Here is a 10555-nt window from a genome sequence, read left to right on the forward strand (position 1 = left end):
CATGAGATTGGGAAGACATCTTGTCCTCAAAAAACATGATATTGATAAGACACCTTGTCCTCAATCAACATCAGATTGGTAAGACACCTTGTCCTCAATTAACATGAGATTGGTAAGGCATCTTGTTCTCAATCAACGTGAGATTGATAAGACACCTTGTCCTCCATAAACATGAGATTGGTAAGACCCCTTGTCCTTTATAAACATGAGATTAGTAAGACCCCTTCTCCTCAATAAACATGAGATTGGTAAGACCCCTTGTCCTCAATAAACAAGAGATTGGTAAGACATCTTGTCCTTAATAAACATGAGATTGGTAAGACCCCTTGTCCTTTATAAACATGAGATTAGTAAGACACCTTGTCCTCACTTAACATGAGATTGGTAAGACATCTTGTCCTCAATAAACACGAGTTTGGTAAGACACCTTGTCCTCAATAAACATGAGATTGGTAAGACACCTTGTCCTCAATAAACATGAGATTGGTAAGACACCTTGTCCTCAATAAACATGAGATTGGTAAGACCCCTTGTCCTCAATAAGCATGAGATTGGTAAGACACCTTGTCCTCAAATAACACGAGATTGGTAAGACACCTTGTCCTAAATTTACATGAGATTGGCAAGACACCTTGTCCTCAATCAACATGAGATTGGTAAGACCCCTTGTCCTCAATAAACAAGAGATTGGTAAGACATCTTGTCCTTAATAAACATGAGATTGGTAAGACCCCTTGTCCTTTATAAACATGAGATTGGTAAGACACCTTGTCCTCACTTAACATAAGATTGGTAAGACATCTTGTCCTCAATAAACATGAGTTTGGTAAGACACCTTGTCCTCAATTAACACAAGATTGGTAAGACACCTTGTCCTCAATAAACACGAGATTGGTAAGACACCTTGTCCTCAATAAACAAGAGATTGGTAAGACACCTTGTCCTCAATTAACAAGAGATTGGTGAGACACCTTGTCCTCAATCAACATGAGATTGATAAAACAACTTGTCTTCAATCAACATGAGATTGGTAAGACACCTTGTCCTCAATCAACATGAGATTAGTAAGACATCTTGTCCTCCATAAATATGAGATTGGTAAGACACCTTGTCCTCCATCAACATGAGATTGGTAAGACACCTTGTCCTCAATAAACAAGAGATTAGTAAGACACCTTGTCCTCAATAAACAAGTGATTGGTAAGACACCTTGACCTCAATCAACATGAGATTGATAAGACACCTTGTCCTCAATCAACATGAGATTGGTAAGACATCTTGTCCTCAATAAACAATAGATTGGTAAGACACCTTGTCCTCAATTAACATGAGATTGATAAGACACCTTGTCCTCAATCAACACGAGATTGGTAAGACCCCTTGTCCTCAATAAACATGAGATTGATAAGACACCTTGCCCTCAATAAACATGAGATTGATAAGACACCTTGTCCTCAATCAACATGAGATTGGTAAGACACTTTGTCCTCATTTAACACAAGATTGGTAAGACATCTTGTCCTCAATAAACATGAGATTGGTAAGACACCTTGTCCTCAATCAACACGTGATGGGTAAGACACCTTGTCCTCAATAAACAAGAGATTGGTAAGACACCTTGTCCTTAATAACCATGAGATTGATAAGACACCTTGTCCTCAAAAACCATGAGAATGATAAGACACCTTGTCCTCAATTAACATGAGATTGGGAAGACATCTTGTCCTCAAAAAACATGATATTGATAAGACACCTTGTCCTCAATCAACATCAGATTGGTAAGACACCTTGTCCTCAATTAACATGAGATTGGTAAGGCATCTTGTTCTCAATCAACATGAGATTGATAAGACACCTTGTCCTCCATAAACATGAGATTGGTAAGACCCCTTGTCCTTTATAAACATGAGATTAGTAAGACCCCTTCTCCTCAATAAACATGAGATTGGTAAGACCCCTTGTCCTCAATAAACAAGAGATTGGTAAGACATCTTGTCCTTAATAAACATGAGATTGGTAAGACCCCTTGTCCTTTATAAACATGAGATTGGTAAGACACCTTGTCCTCAATTAACATGAGATTGGTAAGACATCTTGTCCTCAATAAACATGAGATTGGTAAGACACCTTGTCCTCAATAAACATGAGATTGGTAAGACACCTTGTCCTCAATAAACATGAGATTGGTAAGACACCTTGTCCTCAATAAACATGAGATTGGTAAGACCCTTGTCCTCAATAAGCATGAGATTGGTAAGACACCTTGTCCTCAAATAACATGAGATTGGTAAGACACCTTGTCCTAATTACATGAGATTGGAAGACACCTTGTCCTCAATAACATGAGATTGGTAAGACACCTTGTCCTCAATAAACATGAGATTGGTAAGACACCTTGTCCTCAATAAACATGAGATTGGTAAGACCCTTGTCCTTAATAAACATGAGATTGGTAAGACACCTTGTCCTCATAAAACATGAGATTGGTAAGACACCTTGTCCTCAATAAAAGAGATTGTAAGACACCTTGTCCTCAATAAACACGAGATTGGTAAGACACCTTGTCCTCAATAACACGAGATTGTAAGACACCTTGTCCTCAATAAAGAGATTGGTAAGACACCTTGTCCTCAATAAACAAGAGATTGGTAAGACACCTTGTCCTCAACAAAATGTAGACAGTAGATTGAGATTAAGACACCTTGTCCTCAATAAACATGAGATTGGTAAGACACCTTGTCCTCAATCAACATGAGATTGTAAGACACCTTGTCCTCAATAAACATGAGATTGGTAAGACACTTGTCCTCAATAAACATGAGATTGATAAGACACCTTGTCCTCAATCAACATGAGATTTATAAGACACCTTGTCCTCAATCAACATGAGATTGGTAAGACACCTTGTCCTCAATCAACAATGAGATTGGTAAGACCCTTGTCCTCATAAACATGAGATTGTAAGACCCTTGTCCTCAATAAACATGAGATTTGATAAGACACCTTGTCCTCAATAAACCATATAGATTGGTAAGACACCTTGTCCTCAATTAACATGAGATTGATAAGACACCTTGTCCTCAATAAACATGAGATTGATAAGACACCTTGTCCTCAATAAACATGAGATTGATAAGACACCTTGTCCTCAATCAACATGAGATTTATAAGACACCTTGTCCTCAATAAACATGAAGATTGGTAAGACACCTTGTTCTCAATCAACATGAGATTGGTAAGACCCCTTGTCCTTCAATAAACATGAGATTAGTAAGACCCCTTGTCCTCAATAAACATGAGATTGATAAGACACCTTGTCCTCAATAAACAATAGATTGGTAAGACACCTTGTCCTCAATCAACATGATATTGATAAGACACCTTGTCCTCAATAAACAAGAGATTGGGAAGACATCTTGTCCTCAATTAACATGAGATTGATAAGACACCTTGTTCTCAATCAACATGAGATTGATAAGACACATTGTCCTCAATAAACAATAGATTGGTAAGACACCTTGTCCTCAATTAACATGATATTGATAAGACACCTTGTCCTCAATAAACAATAGATTGGTAAGACACCTTGTCCTCAATAACATGAGATTGATAAGACACCTTGTTCTCAATAACATGAGATTGTAAGACCCTTTTCCTCAATAAACATGAGATTGATAAGACACCTTGTCCTCAATAAACAATGAGATTGGTAAGACACCTTGTCCTCAATAACATGAGAATTGTAAAACACCTTGTCCTCAATAAACATGAGATTGATAAGACACCTTGTCCTAATAAACAGAGATTGTAAGACACCTTGTCCTCAATAACATGAGATTGATAAGACACCTTGTCCTCAATAAACATGAGATTGGTAAGACACCTTGTCCTCAAAAAACATGAGATTGATAAGACACCTTGTCCTCAATAAACATGAGATTGGTAAGACACCTTGTCCTCAAAAAACATGAGATTGATAAGACACCTTGTCCTCAATCAACATGAGATTGGTAAGACACCTTGTCCTCAATAAACATGAGATTGGTAAGACATCTTGTCCTCAATAACATGAGATTGATAAGACACCTTGTCCTCAATAAACATGAGATTGGTAAGACACCTTGTCCTCAATAAACATGAGATTAGTAAGACCCTTGTCCTCAATAAACATGAGATTGGTAAGACACCTTGTCCTCAATAAACATGAGATTGGTAAGACACCTTGTCCTCAATAAACATGAGATTGGTAAGACCCCTTGTCCTCAATAACATGAGATTGGTAAGACACCTTGTCCTCAAATAACATGAGATTGGTAAGACACCTTGTCCTCAATAACATGAGATTGGCAAGACACCTTGTCCTCAATCAACATGAGATTGCTAAGACACCTTGTCCTCAATAAACAAGAGATTGTAGACCTTGTCCCAAAAACAAAGATTAAGACATCTTGTCCTTAATAAACATGAGATTGGTAAGACCCCTTGTCCTTTATAAACATGAGATTGGTAAGACACCTTGTCCTCAATCAACATGAGATTGGTAAGACACCTTGTCCTCAATCAACATGAGATTGATAAAACAACTTGTCTTCAATCAACATGAGATTGGTAAGACACCTTGTCCTCAATCAACATGAGATTAGTAAGACATCTTGTCCTCCATAAATATGAGATTGGTAAGACACCTTGTCCTCCATCAACATGAGATTGGTAAGACACCTTGTCCTCAATAAACAAGAGATTAGTAAGACACCTTGTCCTCAATAAACAAGTGATTGGTAAGACACCTTGACCTCAATCAACATGAGATTGATAAGACACCTTGTCCTCAATCAACATGAGATTGGTAAGACATCTTGTCCTCAATAAACAATAGATTGGTAAGACACCTTGTCCTCAATTAACATGAGATTGATAAGACACCTTGTCCTCAATCAACACGAGATTGGTAAGACCCCTTGTCCTCAATAAACATGAGATTGATAAGACACCTTGCCCTCAATAAACATGAGATTGATAAGACACCTTGTCCTCAATCAACATGAGATTGGTAAGACACTTTGTCCTCATTTCCTATCACAAGATTGGTAAGACATCTTGTCCTCAATAAACATGAGATTGGTAAGACACCTTGTCCTCAATCAACACGTGATGGGTAAGACACCTTGTCCTCAATAAACAAGAGATTGGTAAGACACCTTGTCCTTAATAACCATGAGATTGATAAGACACCTTGTCCTCAAAAACCATGAGAATGATAAGACACCTTGTCCTCAATTAACATGAGATTGGGAAGACATCTTGTCCTCAAAAAACATGATATTGATAAGACACCTTGTCCTCAATCAACATCAGATTGGTAAGACACCTTGTCCTCAATTAACATGAGATTGGTAAGGCATCTTGTTCTCAATCAACATGAGATTGATAAGACACCTTGTCCTCCATAAACATGAGATTGGTAAGACCCCTTGTCCTTTATAAACATGAGATTAGTAAGACCCCTTCTCCTCAATAAACATGAGATTGGTAAGACCCCTTGTCCTCAATAAACAAGAGATTGGTAAGACATCTTGTCCTTAATAAACATGAGATTGGTAAGACCCCTTGTCCTTTATAAACATGAGATTAGTAAGACACCTTGTCCTCACTTAACATGAGATTGGTAAGACATCTTGTCCTCAATAAACACGAGTTTGGTAAGACACCTTGTCCTCAATAAACATGAGATTGGTAAGACACCTTGTCCTCAATAAACATGAGATTGGTAAGACACCTTGTCCTCAATAAACATGAGATTGGTAAGACCCCTTGTCCTCAATAAGCATGAGATTGGTAAGACACCTTGTCCTCAAATAACACGAGATTGGTAAGACACCTTGTCCTAAATTTACATGAGATTGGCAAGACACCTTGTCCTCAATCAACATGAGATTGGTAAGACCCCTTGTCCTCAATAAACAAGAGATTGGTAAGACATCTTGTCCTTAATAAACATGAGATTGGTAAGACCCCTTGTCCTTTATAAACATGAGATTGGTAAGACACCTTGTCCTCACTTAACATAAGATTGGTAAGACATCTTGTCCTCAATAAACACGAGTTTGGTAAGACACCTTGTCCTCAATTAACACGAGATTGGTAAGACACCTTGTCCTCAATAAACACGAGATTGGTAAGACACCTTGTCCTCAATAAACAAGAGATTGGTAAGACACCTTGTCCTCAATAAACAAGAGATTGGTGAGACACCTTGTCCTCAATCAACATGAGATTGATAAAACAACTTGTCTTCAATCAACATGAGATTGGTAAGACACCTTGTCCTCAATCAACATGAGATTAGTAAGACATCTTGTCCTCAATAAACACGAGATTGGTAAGACAACTTGTCCTCAATAAACATGAGATTGATAAGACACCTTGTCCTCAATCAACATGAGATTTATAAGACACCTTGTCCTCAATCAACATGAGATTGGTAAGACATCTTGTTCTCAATCAACATGAGATTGGTAAGACCCCTTGTCCTTTATAAACATGAGATTAGTAAGACCCCTTCTCCTCAATAAACATGAGATTGATAAGACACATTGTCCTCAATAAACAATAGATTGGTAAGACACCTTGTCCTCAATCAACATGATATTGATAAGACACCTTGTCCTCAATAAACAAGAGATTGGGAAGACATCTTGTCCTCAATTAACATGAGATTGATAAGACACCTTGTTCTCAATCAACATGAGATTGATAAGACACATTGTCCTCAATAAACAATAGATTGGTAAGACACCTTGTCCTCAATTAACATGAGATTGGTAAGACACCTTGTCCTCAATCAACACGAGATTGGTAAGACCCCTTGTCCTCAATAAACATGAGATTGATAAGACACCTTGCCCTCAATAAACATGAGATTGATAAGACACCTTGTTCTCAATCAACATGAGATTGATAAGACACATTGTCCTCAATAAACAAGAGATTGAGAAGACATCTTGTCCTCAATTAACATGAGATTGATAAGACACCTTGTTCTCAATCAACATGAGATTGATAAGACACATTGTCCTCAATAAACAATAGATTGGTAAGACACCTTGTCCTCAATTAACATGATATTGATAAGACACATTGTCCTCAATAAACAATAGATTGGTAAGACACCTTGTCCTCAATCAACATGATATTGATAAGACACCTTGTCCTCAATAAACAAGAAATTGGGAAGACATCTTGTCCTCAATAAACATGAGATTGATAAGACACCTTGTCCTCAATCAACATGAGATTTATAAGACACCTTGTCCTCAATCAACATGAGATTGGTAAGACATCTTGTTCTCAATCAACATGAGATTGGTAAGACCCCTTGTCCTTTATAAGCATGAGATTAGTAAGACCCCTTCTCCTCAATAAACATGAGATTGATAAGACACCTTGCCCTCAATAAACATGAGATTGGTAAGACACCTTGTCCTCAATCAACATGATATTGATAAGACACCTTGTCCTCAATAAACAAGAGATTGGGAAGACATCTTGTCCTCAATTAACATGAGATTGATAAGACACCTTGTTCTCAATCAACATGAGATTGATAAGACACATTGTCCTCAATAAACAATAGATTGGTAAGACACCTTGTCCTCAATAAACATGAGATTGATAAGACACCTTGTCCTCAATCAACATGAGATTTATAAGACACCTTGTCCTCAATCAACATGAGATTGGTAAGACATCTTGTTCTCAATCAACATGAGATTGGTAAGACCCCTTGTCCTTTATAAACATGAGATTAGTAAGACCCCTTCTCCTCAATAAACATGAGATTGATAAGACACATTGTCCTCAATAAACAATAGATTGGTAAGACACCTTGTCCTCAATCAACATGAGATTGATAAGACACCTTGTCCTCAATAAACAAGAGATTGGGAAGACATCTTGTCCTCAATTAACATGAGATTGATAAGACACCTTGTTCTCAATCAACATGAGATTGATAAGACACATTGTCCTCAATAAACAATAGATTGGTAAGACACCTTGTCCTCAATTAACATGATATTGATAAGACACCTTGTCCTCAATAAACATGAGATTGATAAGACACCTTGTTCTCAATCAACATGAGATTAGTAAGACCCCTTCTCCTCAATAAACATGAGATTGATAAGACACCTTGTCCTCAATAAACAATAGATTGGTAAGTCACCTTGTCCTCAATAAACAAGAGATTGGGAAGACATCTTGTCCTCAATTAACATGAGATTGATAAGACACATTGTCCTCAATAAACAATAGATTGGTAAGACACCTTGTCCTCAATTAACATGATATTGATAAGACACCTTGTCCTCAATAAACAATAGATTGGTAAGACACCTTGTCCTCAATCAACATGAGATTGGTAAGACACCTTGTCCTGAATCAACATGAGATTGGTAAGACACCTTGTCCTCAATAAACATGAGATTGGTAAGACACCTTGTCCTCAATCAACACGAGATTGGTAAGACCCCTTGTCCTCAATAAACATGAGATTGATAAGACACCTTGCCCTCAATAAACATGAGATTGATAAGACACCTTGTTCTCAATCAACATGAGATTGATAAGACACATTGTCCTCAATAAACAATAGATTGGTAAGACACCTTGTCCTCAATTAACATGATATTGATAAGACACCTTGTCCTCAATAAACAATAGATTGGTAAGACACCTTGTCCTCAATCAACATGAGAATAGTAAGACACCTTGTCCTGAATCAACATGAGATTGGTAAGACACCTTGTCCTCAATAAACATGAGATAAAACATGAGATTGGTAAGACACCTTGTCCTCAATCAACACGAGATTGGTAAGACCCCTTGTCCTCAATAAACATGAGATTGATAAGACACTTTGCCCTCAATAAACATGAGATTGATAAGACACCTTGTCCTCAATCAACATGAGATTGGTAAGACACTTTTTCCTCATTTAACACAAGATTGGTAAGACACCTTGTCCTCAATAAACATGAGATTGGTAAGACACCTTGTCCTCAATCAACACGTGATGGGTAAGACACCTTGTCCTCAATAAACAAGAGATTGGTAAGACACCTTGTCCTTAATAACCATGAGATTGATAAGACACCTTGTCCTCAAAAACCATGAGAATGATAAGACACCTTGTCCTCGATCAACATGAGATTGGGAAGACATCTTGTCCTCGAAAAACATGATAATGATAAGACACCTTGTCCTCAATCAACATCAGATTGGTAAGACACCTTGTCCTCAATTAACATGAGATTGGTAAGGCATCTTGTTCTCAATCAACATGAGATTGATAAGACACCTTGTCCTCCATAAACATGAGATTGGTAAGATCCCTTGTCCTTTATAAACATGAGATTAGTAAGACCCCTTCTCCTCAATAAACATGAGATTGGTAAGACCCCTTGTCCTCAATAAACAAGAGATTGGTAAGACATCTTGTCCTTAATAAACATGAGATTGGTAAGACCCCTTGTCCTTTATAAACATGAGATTAGTAAGACACCTTGTCCTCAATTAACATGAGATTGGTAAGACATCTTGTCCTCAATAAACACGAGTTTGGTAAGACACCTTGTCCTCAATAAACATGAGATTGGTAAGACACCTTGTCCTCAATAAACATGAGATTGGTAAGACACCTTGTCCTCAATAAACATGAGATTGGTAAGACCCCTTGTCCTCAATAAGCATGAGATTGGTAAGACACCTTGTCCTCAATAAACATGAGATTGGTAAGACACCTTGTCCTCAATAAACAAGAGATTGGTAAGACATCTTGTCCTTAATACACATGAGATTGGTAAGACCCCTTGTCCTTTATAAACATGAGATTAGTAAGACCCCTTCTCCTCAATAAACATGAGATTGATAAGACACATTGTCCTCAATAAATAATAGATTGGTAAGACACCTTGTTTTCAATCAACATGATATTGATAAGACACCTTGTCCTCAATAAACAAGAGATTGGGAAGACATCTTGTCCTCAATTAACATGAGATTGATAAGACACCTTGTTCTCAATCAACATGAGATTGATAAGACACATTGTCCTCAATAAACAATAGATTGGTAAGACACCTTGTCCTCAATAAACATGAGATTGATAAGACACCTTGTCCTCAATCAACATGAGATTTATAAGACACCTTGTCCTCAATCAACATGAAATTGGTAAGACATCTTGTTCTCAATCAACATGAGATTGGTAAGACCCCTTGTCCTTTATAAACATGAGATTAGTAAGACCCCTTCTCCTCAATAAACATGAGATTGATAAGACACATTGTCCTCAATAAACAATAGATTGGTAAGACACCTTGTCCTCAATCAACATGAGATTGATAAGACACCTTGTCCTCAATAAACAAGAGATTGGGAAGACATCTTGTCCTCAATTAACATGAGATTGATAAGACACCTTGTTCTCAATCAACATGAGATTGATAAGACACATTGTCCTCAATAAACAATAGATTGGTAAGACACCTTGTCC

The sequence above is a fragment of the Argopecten irradians genome, chromosome 14 (genome assembly GCF_041381155.1).
Source record: "Argopecten irradians isolate NY chromosome 14, Ai_NY, whole genome shotgun sequence".
Classification (NCBI taxonomy): domain Eukaryota; kingdom Metazoa; phylum Mollusca; class Bivalvia; order Pectinida; family Pectinidae; genus Argopecten; species Argopecten irradians.